The 14,683-nt window shown below is 43.1% G+C and overlaps 1 long non-coding RNA gene across 2 annotated transcripts in view; it reads right to left on the reverse strand.

The window, feature by feature from the left end:
* Nucleotides 1–2,293, reverse strand: part of LOC142740620 (uncharacterized) — a 55,841-nt gene extending 53,548 nt beyond the window's left edge. Inside the window, exon 1 of one of the 2 annotated variants that reach the window (XR_012880820.1) lies at nt 2,228–2,293. This is a non-coding gene — a long non-coding RNA (uncharacterized LOC142740620). Of the gene's footprint in view, nt 1–1,233; nt 1,314–2,227 lie in introns of those variants that run through there. The other variant, XR_012880819.1, reaches the window with a different exon arrangement.
* Between the last annotated feature and the right edge of the window lie 12,390 nt (nt 2,294–14,683).

The raw sequence follows: 14,683 nt of genomic DNA on the forward strand, positions 1-14,683 counted from the left end.
TCAACCACGGAAGCGGCGTGATGACGTCATCGCGCTGCTAGCATCATTGAAAGGTGCTGATTGGCGGGGCAAGTTATTGTGCCCCGCCAATCAGCGTCATTGTAAGGCGCCGAATGGTCGGGCAGGTACAATTACTGCAAGAGGGGGTGGCTGTTGGTAGCACCGGGGTCCCCTCCAATGCTTGCGACGCCACCAGGCATGAGAGGGCCCCCGCCGCCTGGTCCATAAATATTAGAGACTCAGCAGCGCAGGCCCCATAGTAGCGTCACTACTGCTGTAGCAGCCTTAACGGCTGCTAGCGGTGACACCGGGCGTATGGGGGGGTGTGAGCGGGTGGCACAGGCTCCCGCATGCCACAGGCACCGTAGCAGCCACTACGCCTGCTACAATGGTAGTTACGCCACTGCTCCACATCCTCCCTTCCCCCACTGGCAAATGTTTTCAATCCCTTATCACCGCTTCTCCCACTGGCAGCAGCAGTTTCGATATCTTATCCCTCCCAATGACAGCAGCAGTTTCCCCATGTTCACCCCTCCATTACTACAGAGCAGCGTCTGTAGAAGGTAAGAAGGTAAAAGGTGACGCTGGAGGTGGAAGGAAGAGTGTCAGGAGTCTCCAGGCCTCTCTCTTACCTCCTCTTCAATGCCTTTCTAGTCTCCAGCCTCTGTGATGAGGACCTGTGCACTCAGGATCTAGTGACCATGATGTCACTGCAGATCCTTAAGCCATAGAAGCTACGCTCGTACAGCAGGGCAGGCAGCATCATTGCAGATGTCCCAGCCCTGCAGTCAGAAAAGTTAGAAAACAAAATCCGGGGTGCGGGGGCCTCTTTTCAGAGCACTGTGGTGCTCCTTGGCTGACAAAAAAGTGCCGGGGTGGCACCCTGGCTTTCCATGGCTCCACTACACAACTGGTGTTACAATCTTAATAGTTAGAAAAAATTTATTGCAGAACAGTAAACGTGTCACCATCTCAGAGTAGTTGTTTCCAACCACCTTCTATACTGCACGGGTATGTCTGGTCCATTCCACCCAAAGCCACTCTTGTAATAAGTAACGTAGATCACCCAAAAGACTTATACCACAAAAGAAAGCTTCTTTATGTATACCCGCTCGTGATACAGCGGTAGAAGCTTCAACTCCCATAGCACTAACTGCATTAACAAAGTCTTAAGGGCCGGTACTAGATTTTTATTATTCACCGAATCCCAAGCCCCTGTAAAATCAAACTAACCAACAGCAGCTGGAATGGACAGTTCTTCCGATGGAACAGGAACGGTCTCCGGCACTAAATCTGGAACCGCGCTAGCCCGACCTGCTCCGCGGAATTACCGTCTGGTCGACCGAGCAGGCTCCCGCCTCATACTGCATCTTCTAAAAGCCCTGACAACATTCGAGGAACTACAGGAGCTCACGTCTGAGGTAGACGGAGAACGCCGCCTAGATGATATTGAACAACGAGATCTGCTGCTTCTCCTTGAAGATCTAGATCTATAGCGAGAACAGTGGTGTTTTCGCTCAGCAGCCCTGCACCGACTAGGCCGGGTAGAGCTCTGGGAGGAGGCCCACGAGTAGTAGCGATGGCGGCCACGGGACCTCCTAGGAATATCAATCAGTGGCATAGATAGCGGCACGTGCTCTGCTGCGGAATGCTGCCCTGATTCTGAGGCACCAACAAATGGCAGATCAGGCTCCTGAACCTGAGCAAGAACCAGTTCAGACACTGGTAAAACTAAGGGGGCCTGAGTTGGTGAAGGAGGGAGGGGATCCTCAGAGGTAGAGGAAGAAGCAGGATTATTCCCCATTATGATAACACTGTTTTGCAGTGAGGAGGTAACAGCAGCAGGATGGAAAGGCTGCACTGTAGCAGGAGAGGTAGCATTTTGGCGGGAAACGGTCAAACCGGAAGTGGGTGGAGCTAACGGAGTGGGTGGAGCTAACGGACGCGCGATCGGAAGTGCTACAGCGACGGCCGGCGGGACCCCGAGCTATGGCATTAGAGGTATGATTACTGCCTCACCGCATGTTAGAAACAGAGGGAATATGGCCCAGCCTTACAGGAGGACGGGTTCGCCGAGCGGTCCATCTGCCCGCTCTATTAGCATCACTACCCACTGCAGCAGTAGAAGGTCCCTGGAGCTCAGCTACGAGATGGGACAAAAAGTTCTCTCCCTGAGTCTCATAATGAGATCTCAGAACTGAGATAATATGTCTCTCGTCGGCCATACCTGATGTGAAGCAACTCCTGTAAAAAGGCAGCCGGAAAGAGGAAGAACAGCTCGTTTCCTCTGACTATGAGACAGTGGGAGAAACCATTATCAGCATACCAAGAGGATGGGGAGGGTGAATACCATTAATTAACAAAAGCAGGGTGTATACATAAACCCCCCTATCGCTTGGTACATCCTTTTGGGAGAATAACACAGCGTGGATCTACATCAACCAAAGCGGCAGGGAATTTAACCCCTTAACCATGTAAAGCCTGACATCTCCAGTCACGTGCATCTTCCTTATCCAGTATGATGCCCTACAGGTCCATTCCTCCCAAAGCCACTCTTGTAATAAGTAGCGTAGATTTGTCTGAGCGGGAATTTTTTTTAAAGTCTTCATCAGGATAAATCACGCACAGATAGGGTGTGAGAAGACAAATTTCATGTTAGCTAAGTTTAGAGAATAGGTGGTGGCTGAAATTTATGGTCTGTCAATTGACAATGTACTGGTAGTTCAAAAAGGAATAATTCACTGTATTTTAACGATATATATTATGCTCCCACAAATATGAACAATTGGAAATTCACTGAAGTGATAAATGAGTAAAATATATAACTTTTATTTTATAGCTATCTAAAAACAGGGGTACAATCACCACTGTGTAAAGCCCAACCGTGTATTAAAAACGTATTAAACAAAATACTCCAAGTCCTAATTCGTTTGCGAACCCTCTATGACTGGGTATATAACATAGATATCAAATTATGGAATCAGTGTTTGAACATTGGTGTAGCAGTGGTTTAGACCCTCGTACACACAGGAGCCTGCGTTAACCGCACCTGAATCTCCAAATGTACAGATGCACAACAATGCCACTGCCCCTACACAAAATTCCCTCACTTCACCCGACCCTACGCGTTTCTATACTTATCATCAGGGGTCTGTCAGTCTGGCCAGGATGCCAGCGATATCTCTTCAGCAGCAGGTATTCTACTGCACAACACGGAAGCATGCACGCATAGATGTCAGCGGCATGCTTCACTCAGGGACTCTGAGTCACTATGAACTGAATACTCCTCCCCCTGGCCTCGGCGGCATACTTCGAACCAGCCAATCACAACAGCCCACCACATCCGTGACGCTCAACCATGTGACTCCCGGCCGTCAGCTGACATACCCGGAAGAAACACTGTAAACACCACAGAGCGTGCAGACTAAAGGGGAGGCTGTAGAAGCATCTGTTTACCGCACTCAGCCTATTCCTATTCAAGGATGGAGTATAACAATGTTAGGTTGGATATATATTGCGGATCAGCTCAAAACCGCAATTGGACTACCACGATAGAAGCACCTACCCTGGAAATACACATTGTATGAATGAACGATATTAATGCCCACCACACTTAAGACATTAGAACCACTCCTGGACTGAATTACCAAGCCTATAACTATTGAATGATATACTGCAAGTAACTGTGCTTGGACTAGGATTAAATTGCAATGTGTATTTCTAAATCTTTGGGCATCCACATTTTGCATAGTAGACCACATGAGTCGAACTGCATGCGATATAGTGCAAGATTTTAAAGAGGCGTCCATTGACGGAATTAAAGGTTGTTGTCCGTGCTATATTAGCACATGCTACACAGTCCCCGCACGGATAGCAACCCTGAATAGGACCACGTTTTGTGAAGGGATTTGGTTGTACAGGTATATAGTGGCTTTTTACCAAAATGTCTTTGAGATTTTTGCTCCTTCTGGCCGTCATCTGAGGTTTAACGGGTAAAGTGGTCGCTAGAGCAGATTCTGTGTTTAGAATAGGCCAATGTTTTTCTAATATCGATCTCATGACTTGCCACTGGTTGTTGTAAGTGGAGATAAATCTGATTTTATTATTGGCTGGACTGTTCTTTTTTGTTCCCGTCGAGTGTAGGAGTTGTTTTCGTTCTGTATTTCTGGCCCTATTATATCCCTGTTTGATGCTTCTCTGGCTATAACCCCTATCAAGGAATCTATCTTTAAGGTCTCGAGACTGATTTTCAAATTTCTCATCAGATGAGCAGATCCGCTTCATCCTTAGGAACTGACCAACTGGGACAGCCTTTATCGTGGAGTATGGATGTGATGTCGAGGCGTGTAGAAGGGAATTGACTGACGTCTTTTTTCTAAAGACGTCCGTCTGCAAAGTTCCCTCCTCATCTGCCTCAATGGACACGTCTAAGAAATCAACCTTTCGTTTATCAAGGGTGTATGTCAATTTTATGTTAAATGAATTCACATTTAACTCCTGCATAAACTCAGTCAGCTGTGTTTCTGTCCCTTGCCAGATCATAAGTATATCGTCTATGTAACGTAGCCAGCACAGCACATGGTCGGCGGCGCAGGCGCCGCCACCCTGCAGAACCTGCCGCTCCCAAAAACCGAGGAACAGGTTAGCGTATGACGGCGCGCACGCCGCGCCCATGGCCGTGCCTTGCTTTTGTACATAGAACACATCCTTGAAGACGAAAAGGTTGTGTGTGAGAATATATTCAAGAAGTTCGATTATCAAATCACACACCTGACTGTCCCAGTTGCTCGTCCCCAAGAAAAAGCGGACCGCACAGATGCCATCATGATGCCGAATGCTAGTGTATAGCGACTCCACGTCGGCCGTCACAAGGAGCATGTCAGGTTCAAGACAGATCCCATCTAGTCTAGTAAGTACGTCAGTAGTGTCTTTCACGTACGAAGGTAGACACTCGACCAAGGGTTTCAAATAAAAATCTATAAATTTACATATAGGGTCACACAACCCCCCTATCCCTGACACAATGGGTCGGCCCGGTGGTTCAACTACATTCTTATGAACTTTGGGAAGTAAATAGAAAGTAGGGATTTTAGGGTACTGGACCACTAGTCCATCAAAGATTTTTTTTCGGGATTATCCCTTTTTCTAGGGCCAGGTTCAGTAGTTTCCCTAATTCTGAGGAGAAAGTGCCAATAGGGTTATATGTTAATCGTTGATAGGTCTGTTTCTCCCTCAATTGGCGGAATGCCTCTTTTTCGTACAACTTAATTGGCCAGATCACAATGTTCCCCCCTTGTCCGCAGCTTTATATACCACATCATCATATGTTTATAATTCTTTTAAGGCTAGTCTTTGGGCTGCCGTGAGATTATCAAATTGTTTGTTGATGGCGATTTGTTTGAAATCTTCCATCACTAATTTGGTGAAAATTTCAACTTGTGGACATAGGGACAAGGGGGGGAACCTTGTTGATCTTGGAACAATTGATGTTGGAAACCCACCTTGTTCAGGGGGGATCTGTTCCTGTAATAGTTCCTCCAGGGCTGACAAGGTTTCTTTTTCCATAGCGCTATTCAATCCCACATCTAATTCTCCCTTGCTGTGGAGTTTTCTCAGAACCAGTTTGCGTGAGAATAGCTGAAGGTCTTTTAATGCTGTGAAATAGTCAAATAGATTGTTAGGGGAAAACGTGAGTCCCTTACTCAGAACATGGGATTGTGTGTCAGAGAGGATGTGCGCAGAAAGATTGATTACCTCCAAGAATTTTGATTTTTTTTCCCTCTTTGATATGGGGATGGGGTCTTTCGCTTTGATGCTTGTCTTTCTTTGTTCCTCCATGGCAGAATTGGGTCCTGCCTGTTCAGGCTAGTTTCCCCATTCCATCTGTTACCAGATCATCAGAGGTCTGCGAAGATAGAGACCCTGATCTCGAGCGGGGCCCTAGTCGGGATTTTCCCTGTCGCCATCTATAAACTCTGCCATGTTGGAAGTCTTGTACATCTCTCTGAAATTTCTTAGTTTTAAGGGAACAGATCTCCTGTTCCCACTTAACAAATTCCTTCTCTAGATCTATATTTAATTTCTCAAGTGCTTCACTTGAGAGATCTTTTTTGAGGACCAATTGTATTTCCTCCACCTCCTTCTCAATAGATCCCAGGGATACCTGATTGGATTGGACCAATAGGTCCATATATCCTCGTGAGCATGTTGTAGAGAGTGTCTCCCATTTATCTTTAAAATTATCTTCTTCCATGTGGAAGGAAGGGAACACTTGAATTCTGAGATCCCTAGGAACAAGGCCCTTACTCAGATATCTCTCGAGAAAGGCCTTGTTCCACCAAATCTTTGTTCTTTGTTTGAGCAAATCTTTAAATCTACCGATTGATGTTTGCGTATCTTTCCCACCACTATCTAAAAGCACGTTAAAATCATCTTTAAAAACCTCGTTGAGTTGCGAGAGCCAAGATTGGTCTCGCAAGCGAAAGTCCATATTAGGCCTGGAGCCAGAAGCTGTGAAAAACACAGAAAGATACACAATTAAAAACCAAAAAGGTCTCACAGGTATGGTAATTTGGCTAGGTATCACCCGCAAGGCGAAATGTTCTACCTCCAAAAATGTCACTATAAACTAGCGAAAACTCCACAATAACATTAGAAACCAAGAGGAAAAGGAGTCATAGACTATAAGTACACAAGAAAATATAATTTTATTGTTACACTCAAAAAATACAAATATATATATAAAAACACAGGTACACAACGAGGTGTATAAAATAGAAAGAACCACTCCTGGAGTGAATTACCAAGCCTATTACTATTGAATGATATACTGCAAGTAACTGTGCTTGGACTAGGATTAAATTGCAATGTGTATTTCCAGGGTAGGTGCTTCTATCGTGGTAGTCCAATTGCGGTTTTGAGCTGATCCGCAATATATATCCAACCTAACATTGTTATACTCCATCCTTGAATAGGAATAGGCTGAGTGCGGTAAACAGATGCTTCTACAGCCTCCCCTTTAGTCTGCACGCTCTGTGGTGTTTACAGTGTTTCTTCCGGGTATGTCAGCTGACGGCCGGGAGTCACATGGTTGAGCGTCACGGATGTGGTGGGCTGTTGTGATTGGCTGGTTCGAAGTATGCCGCCGAGGCCAGGGGGAGGAGTATTCAGTTCATAGTGACTCAGAGTCCCTGAGTGAAGCATGTCGCTGACATCTATGCATGCATGCTTCCGTGTTGTGCAGTAGAATACCTGCTGCTGAAGAGATATCGCTGGCATCCTGGCCAGACTGACAGACCCCTGATGATAAGTATAGAAACGCGTAGGGTCGGGTGAAGTGAGGGAATTTTGTGTAGGGGGCAGTGGCATTGTTGTGCATCTGTACATTTGGAGATTGAGGTGCGGTTAACGCAGGCTCCTGTGTGTACGAGGGTCTAAACCACTGATACACCAATGTTCTAACACTGATTCCATAATTTGATATCTATGTTATATACCCAGTCATAGAGGGTTCGCAAACGATTTAGGACTTGGAGTATTTTGTTTAATACGTTTTTAATACACGGTTGGGCTTTACACAGTGGTGATTGTACCCCTGTTTTTAGATAGCTATGAAATAAAAGTTATATATTTTAGTTCAAAAAGGAAAAAATATTGTTGGGTTGCTTTTAGTCCTCAATTAGCCCTCAAGGAAATTGTGTGGTCTGTGGCTCACATGTAATATTCCTAGTTCTGCTACATTCCTCCCAAACTTAGTTACAGACATTGTTCCCACACACTGACCATATACTGTATCATTCACTGAACTTACAGTACGTAACATGAAGAGGTTACTTACCTCCTCTGGCAAGTCTTACGGAAGCAATGACCTTTATTTAGAGACAAACATGAAGAAAAAGAGACATGCTATGAAAAACTTTACCTGATTTTTGATGTTTACGACCCACACTAACTTACTGGTATAACTGCCATGAAGCACTGGATTACTACCAAATTCACATACCCTTCATTTTCAACCACTATTTTGATCTCAGATTTAGAGTTCATGCTCATGGCCACATAACACTACATATACTGAGTTGTACGAAGCCTTAATAGGGCACCCTTAGACTTATATGGGGCCCTACTATATTTCTGTGCCATCGTACAGCTTCCCAAACAGGACTGCGTAGTGTTCATTACGCCTAAAAGTACTTGTGCCGTCATGTACAGTGGGTGTTGCATAAGCTTTTGCAAATTTGATAAAGTCAGCGGCAGGGTAGGGTTATTGCTTTATCAAAAGTTTCAGACATCTTTCTTGATATGAAGTGAAACAAGGTACATACTTTCTAAGAATAGAAAATTGAGCACTTATATTTATTCACTTGACCATGAGGTTAGATATGTGTATAAATATGATCACGACTGTAAATCTTCGCACTAAATTCCAGCAGCCCCCCGATTAGATATACCGGGCAGGAGGCTCATTTAGGGGTTGCTTGGATGGATTAGGAACATGTCTAAATTTGTACTAGTTTTCTAAAATCAAACATGAAGAGCTATAATCTAATTCAGGACTAAACTGTGACTACAATGTAACCATGGCATGCAAAAATGTTCAATGTCAAAAATACCATATCCAGACCATATATGACCTTCAGCGACTGGGCATATCAGTATTGTGTTAACTTTGTCTAATCCAGTACACATTTATGGGTTTAGTTCATACCGTATTATGATCATTTTGTTAAAAGGGTCCCCTGACAATAAGCTGATCACATTGTGAACAACTGCTGGGATCCCAAGCAATCAGCTGTAATCCGTGCGGGAACATGAAAGAAAATGTTCTATTTCCCTCGAGTACCACCTCAGGTGAACTGAAGTATTACACAAATCCAATTTAAATGGTCTGTCTGTATAAGGCCTCATGCACACTTCCATCACCGTTTTCACGGCCGTTTTTCACGGATCCGTGTGTCCGTGATTGGAATAGTGTGCTTCCCGCGTGTACACTTCCGTGTTTCGGTTTCCGAGAGGAGACTGAAAGCCGTTCACACTATGTACACGATGTTGTGAGTGCCGCACATGCTATTCCCTGTCCAGCGTTACTCACTGTCCAGGGTGCTGAAAGAGTTACTGCCGATCAGTGCAGCCCTTTAACTCTTTCTTTAATAAACAGATTTTTATTGATCCAGTATACATCTAATCATTACATACAGCAATGAAACATTGCAAACAAAGCATTGGGATAAGGATCACATTTTTTACAGAAAAAAACAAAAAAGAAACATACAAACAAACAAACAAAACTCCGGATCCAGACACAACAAATTGACCACATATTCGACTAAGGTAATCATAAGAGTATGTCGGAGTAAGTAGGGTCAGTCCATTGATCCCATAAGGAAGTACGAGCGTAGGAACCTTGAATAGAGGCTAAAGCGCGTTCCGTAACACAATTATTGTTAACATATAAAATCACTTCACTCATACTAGGCACTTTTGTAGATTTCCAGTATTTTGCAATCAATATTTTTGCAGACAGCAATACATGAAAAAGTATGTTTCTGACACCCGGAGAGAAATCCACCAATCCCACATGCAGTAGGGCTAGAGCAGGAGCGAGCTGAATGTCAACCCCTAAAAGAGATCATAAGAAATGTTCTACTTGCTGCCAAAAGCTGGACAATACTGTACACTCCCAGAAAATGTGGAGGATGGTACACTTAGAAGTGAGGCACCTCCAGCACCTATCTGATGATGTTGGATATATTCGCGACAAACGACTAGGAGTGTAATACCACCTATACATTATTTTCCTAGACGCTTCCAAATGTGTAGCGCACTTAGAGAGAGAGCAAGCTAGATTGAAAGTGGCTTCCCAATCCTGCGTACTTATAGGGATTCCCAGATCTCTCTCCCAATGCCCCAGACAAGGATATTCCTCCCGAAGCAAACCCTCACACAATACCTTATAAATTTTTGATATCCCTTTGCATGTTTTATCCAGATTAGTGAATGACAATTCAAAAGGCATTTTAGGGGAATCAATCAGAGGAGGCAATGTACTCAACAAGTGACGTATTCTAAGGAATTTATAGAAGTCCATACGGGGTATGTTATACTTCAGACATATATCATTAAATGCCATTAGATGAGTTCGCTCCATAATGTCAGAAATACACTCAATGCCGGACAACAGCCAATTTTGGATATCAATATCAGGTATCAGAAGCGGAAGCAGTCGAAGAGGAAGATCAGAAAATCTCACCGGGATTATAGGGTCAATAACAGTAAATTTTTTCCAGACCTGGAGCCCTGCATCAATCGTTAAAAAAGAAGATTTAGATATTTTAGCACCAGTGGACAATAGCCACATGCGCGCTTCTACAGAAGATCCATCAAGTAATTCCTTTTCCATAGAAATCCAATGTTTCATAGGAACTTTAGTCTTCCACATTCTGGCTTGATCCAAAATTGCTGCATAATAATAATGAGCCAAGTTCGGGAGACCCAAACCCCCTTTAATAATTGGCTGGTATAATACCTCCGCAGCTACTCTAGGGCGGGAGTTTTTCAATATATATTTATTAATTATACCTTGGAGTCTTTTAAGATAAGATACCGATAGCAGAATAGGTAAATTTCTAAATAGATATAGTATTTTTGGGAGGATCATCATCTTAACCGCAGAGATTCTCCCTACCCATGATGCCTCATACTTCATGTACTTGGATAAGTCTGCTTCTATCGCAGATACCAATGGTATATAATTATATTTATATAAAAGAGAGGTGGGGTAGATAAGTTGTATTCCTAAGTATGAGAAAGAGTGCTCAACCCAAAAAAACGGAAATTTCTTCCGGAAAGAGTCCAAAAGAAGATGAGAAATATTCATACTCAAAACCATAGACTTGGTAACATTAAGCTTATAATACGAAACTGCACTAAAAGCCTCCAATATCTTAGTGACCTCTAATAGAGAGGTCTCAGGGTCAGATATAGCAATGAGCACATCATCCGCAAATAAGCCAATTTTATGAGATATATCCCCCACCGTTATCCCACTAATAGCAACAGATGACCTAATGGAAGTAGCCAACGGCTCCATCACCAAGGTAAAGATGAGTGGAGATAAAGGACACCCTTGTCGAGTCCCATTGGTTATGTTAAAAAAATTTGATGTACATCCAGAGGTAAATACCAATGCAGAGGGAGAAGAATATAGGGCCATTATATTATGATGCGCCGTACCATGAATTCCAAATGCCTCTAGAAGTAACCGCAAATATCCCCAATGGACCCAATCGAAGGCCTTCTCCGCGTCCAAGGAAAGAAGCAGAGAAGGCGTCCGATCTCGCTCCACCAAGCCCAACAAGTCCACAAAACGCCTTGTGCTATCAGATGAGAGCCTCCCCTTTACAAATCCCACCTGATCCTGATGTATCAAATCAGGCAAAATGCCGGCTAGGCGTTCCGCAATTATTTTAGCAAACAATTTTAAGTCTGTATTCAGCAATGATATAGGTCTGAAGTTACCCTGTTTGTCCGGAGTTTTCCCCGGTTTAGGTAAAACAACTACTGTAGCTTTTAACATTTCCACAGGGAAATTACCACCTTGCTGTACATCAATAAACAGATTCAATAAATGGGGTAGGAGAAGAGAACCACATTTTTTGTAGTAGTCTACCGTGAGACCATCAGGGCCAGGAGCCTTATGAGGTTTCAAGGACTTTGGAGGATTTCAGTTTCAGATATACAAGCAGAGAGCATCTCCAACTGATGAGAGGTGACTGAAGGCAAATTCATGTCCTGTAAAAAGGAAGAAATCATGGACACAGAAGGCTGTGGGGTATCTAAATTATCCTTGAGATTATATAGATCTGCATAGTAATCTGCCAGTACATTTGCTACGCCTTGAGGATCAAATACCTTTTCATTCTTACTATTATAAAGGAAAGAAATCCTAGATTGAAACAAAATGGTGTGTAGAAAAGGCAGATCCAGCACTCAAATGTATAAAAAATTCGATTTTTATTTAGGTCATTTAAAATAGGGATAAAACAACAATCCCGGGACCACGCTTACGCGTTTCAGACCACTAGGGTCCTTAATCATAGAATGCTATGATTAAGGACCCTAGTGGTCTGAAACGCGTAAGCGTGGTCCCGGGATTGTTGTTTTATCCCTATTTTAAATGACCTAAATAAAAATCGAATTTTTTATACATTTGAGTGCTGGATCTGCCTTTTCTACACACCATTTTGTTTCTATAAGCCTGCTGTCGACACAGGATCAAGCTCAGGAGGATCTACGAGCACCTACAGCTCTTTGGATTTTTTATGCCTACATCGGTATTTATCAAGCTTCACCAAAACGCATTGGAATAACGCAATCTAGTACGAAGGTTATGAGGTGAGCAAAACTTTTGGTAAAACTTTTTTCACTTTTCACTTTGTTAATCCTAGATTGAGCCGATCTCTGTTTGAGATGTGAAGCTAATAAGGCGCTGGTTTTATTGTTAAATCCATAATAACGTGCCTTTACCTTTCTCAAGGACTGCTCATATTTATAAAGGTCAAGTTGGTGGAGTTGATTCTGTAAATTCTTGAGCAAAGCAGCCCTGTGTGGACAGTAAGACAGCTTGTTGGAAGCACTTAATTGAGTGATGTTGGATGACAACTGAAATCTCAATTCATTTTTCTGTCTTTTATCTCTAGCTGCAATACTGATAAATTGACCTCGCATATAAGCTTTGTGTGTGCACCAAAGCGTAGCCGAGGACACGTCGGCAGTATCATTGAGCAAAAAAAATTCTTGCAATAAATCAGCGGATTTGTTAGCAAATTGAGGGGCAGATAGAAAATAATTGTTAAGTCGCCATTGGTTCGCAGGAGGAGTACTATATCTTTCTGCAATGGATAAATAAATGGGCGCATGATCGGACCAATCGATATTACCTATTTTTGTAGATATTATTCTACGAAACAAAAAAGCATCCGAAAAAACATATCTATCCGTGAATATGTCTTATGTGGATGAGAGAAAAAGGTGTAATCTTTCTCTGAAGGATGCTGGAGCCGCCACACATCTAATAGCATTTCTTTTTGAGTAATATTGTACAAGTCCGGTTTATCTGATCCTGAATGAGCTGAGGAGTCTAGTGCGGGCCACATTGTTTTATTAGTCTCCCATAAGTAACACGGAACCTGACCGATGCTTATTGAGAAGTTTAAACATTGATTGAAAAAAACGTAACTGTTTTTGGTTGGGTGCATAAATTGCGACCAGAGTGTAGGTAATATTATTAATGTCACATATCAATATCACAAAACGCCCATATGGATCTATATGGGACTCCCTAAGTATAAAAGCCACAGAGTTTCTAATCGCAATTGCGACTCCCCTTTTTTTGTGATAAGCCGGGGAGGTATATATATTTGCAAATTGCTTATGGTGCAACCTACTTACATCTACCTGATTTAAATGGGTTTTCTGCAAACAGACGATATCCGCATGGGACTGTTTTGCCTCTTTCCATACCATAGAACGTTTAAACGGACTATTAAGTCCTTTAGTGTTAAGCGAAACTACCTGTAGCACCATTTTAAGACATGAAATGCATCTGCTAAAAGACAATTACCAGAGACCCACTGATTTACTACATGTCTGAGATAGAGATTTCCAGAGCAGCTTTGACCTGCACTGTATAGACCGGAGTTAACAAAAACAGACATACAACAATTAAACAGTATCCTGAGAGGGAGGACATCAAACCCTAAGGTGAGATGTAGAGGGGGGAAGGTGAAACACATCAATTGCAGTGTATCACCGTGAAACATACCATGGCATTTAAGAAAATACAGCAAGGATATACAACAGACAGTTATGTCATAGCCCTTTCTGAAGTACAGAGAATATTCTGCAATAACCTTTAGGCCCTGTTCACACCGAGTTTTTTTCTTTTTTTTTCTTTTCTCGGACGCGGAAACCGCAAAGGAAAAAGCCCGAAAATGCCTCCCATTGATTTCAATGGGAGTTGGATTCGTTTTCTTTACCGCGAGTAAAAAAAAAAAAAAAAAAAAACCCTCGCGGTAAAAAGAAGCGTCATGACCCATCTTGAGGCGGTTTCTGCCTCAAAAACACCACTTCAATCAGTCAGAAAGAGGAAAAAAAAACCGCCTCAGAGTGTTTTGACGAGTTTTTGTCAAACCACTGTGCAAAAAAACGTCTGGAGCAGTTTTTGCAGGAGGAATTTTCCTCCTGCAAAAAACTCAGTGTGAACACAGTCCTAGGAATCATATCAGAATTTATCCAGACATACAAGAGGCAGTCAGTCAGGATCTTTAGTTTCCCATTCCTTCTCCAATCTAGGTAAGGATCTGGATCTTAGCGATTTAGGAAGGGAAGCAATCGGAGATAAATGCCATTCCTGAAGCAGTTGCAGAACTTTGGCTGGATTGTTCGCAATCACTTTCTGACCATCTTTAGTGATAATGAGCTTGACAGGAAATCCCCAGCGATATTGAACATTGTGCGATCTTCCGTGTTTCGGTTTCCGAGAGGAGACTGAAAGCCGTTCACACTATGTACACGATGTTGTGAGTGCCGCACATGCTATTCCCTGTCCAGCGTTACTCACTGTCCAGGGTGCTGAAAGAGTTACTGCCGATCAGTGCAGCCTTTTAACTCTTTCAGCACCCTG

This window comes from Rhinoderma darwinii, chromosome 2 (genome assembly GCF_050947455.1).
Source record: "Rhinoderma darwinii isolate aRhiDar2 chromosome 2, aRhiDar2.hap1, whole genome shotgun sequence".
Lineage (NCBI taxonomy): Eukaryota > Metazoa > Chordata > Amphibia > Anura > Rhinodermatidae > Rhinoderma > Rhinoderma darwinii.